Raw genomic sequence first — 879 nt, forward strand, 5'->3', positions numbered from 1 at the left:
CTCAACACAGTGTTAGCTAATTGCAAATCGGAACTAACGGAGTCTGTCATGTGAATAATGTATGACGGGGTGATCTATTTTAAACAACAATTAAATGTCCTAAATTTCTTACTAAATAAATTAACCTATATATACATCCTATATCAAATGTTTTTTTGCCATTTGAAATGCATTTTAACTGGTAATATTAAATAAAATTGCTCTTTTTCCTAGTTAGAGTTATAGAATCATCTATAAAAAGACCATGTTATGCGAATGCCTAAAATGCTATTTATTGAATTAAATTGTTGCTATAATATACATACATATATATTTTAAACATATTTACTCAAAAATTAAATTAAATATATATATATATATATATATATATATATATATATATAATATACAGCATTTTAAAGCAAATGGTAAATGCTAATTACTTTCCTTGAATATTACCTAAAATAACATTAAAGGAATGGAAAAATAATAAACCTAAAACATGTACTCGCAAATATAAACATAAAACGGCAAATTCTTACAGCTAAATTAGTGCTAAACCATAAATACACATAACCACATTTCATAGTGAAACTAAGTCACAATTCATAGCCCGTTACTTATTAGAGCTAGATAGGATATGATGTCACACCTAGCTTCCTTTTTGTAGATCAAGCTTTAGTAGGAAAGCAAAAATCAGTTATTTGGTTATGTAACTGTAACTGCAACCAAAACAATCAGACAGCCTTAAAAAAAAGACATTGTAAACTTATGCAATAGAATAGGCTATTAACTTTATTTTTAGAACCTTTATTTTTTGAATGCAAACGCGTCAAAGCTACAGATTGCAACAGCTTTAAGCTAAATGGTCTAAATTAAAACGTTTTTAATTTATACAAA

At 26.4% G+C, this 879-nt stretch overlaps 1 protein-coding gene across 1 annotated transcript in view; it reads right to left on the reverse strand.

Annotated features, from left to right (window-relative positions):
* ciarr (arrestin) overlaps nt 1-879 on the reverse strand; it is a gene marked incomplete in the record, with an annotated part of 10,662 nt that overhangs the window by 9,317 nt on the left and 466 nt on the right.

The sequence above is a fragment of the Ciona intestinalis genome, chromosome 1, assembly GCF_000224145.3.
Source record: "Ciona intestinalis chromosome 1, KH, whole genome shotgun sequence".
Taxonomy (NCBI): domain Eukaryota; kingdom Metazoa; phylum Chordata; class Ascidiacea; order Phlebobranchia; family Cionidae; genus Ciona; species Ciona intestinalis.